The sequence below is a fragment of the Plasmopara halstedii genome (genome assembly GCF_900000015.1).
Source record: "Plasmopara halstedii genome assembly, contig: Scaffold_614, whole genome shotgun sequence".
In the NCBI taxonomy this organism is placed as follows: domain Eukaryota; phylum Oomycota; class Peronosporomycetes; order Peronosporales; family Peronosporaceae; genus Plasmopara; species Plasmopara halstedii.
The window spans coordinates 1,507,949-1,508,295 of NW_020187532.1; positions in this window are offsets into that span (position 1 = coordinate 1,507,949).

Here is a 347-nt window from a genome sequence, read left to right on the forward strand (position 1 = left end):
GCCAATCATTTCGTCAGTTTAGACGAGTGGTGCGTACGGCTTCAACGCTTGAAGTCGTAGCTCTCTCGTCTTCAGAACACGATTTAGAATTGCGAAGTCAAGAGGGTCCGATTTCTTGTGTATAATGCTTTTTGGTGGCACCATCAATCCATTTCACCCATAAAAATATACATCCTGATCAGCAAACTCAGATCTGTTTCGACATCACAAATACGAGGGCAAGGGATAATATTCGTAAACATTGCAGTGTGCTAATGGCAAATTGATGGAATAACGATAGGAATGATCCCAGCTTGAGCAATATCAAGAGATCATAGCTTCTTCCTATTTGATCATTACTCAATGTT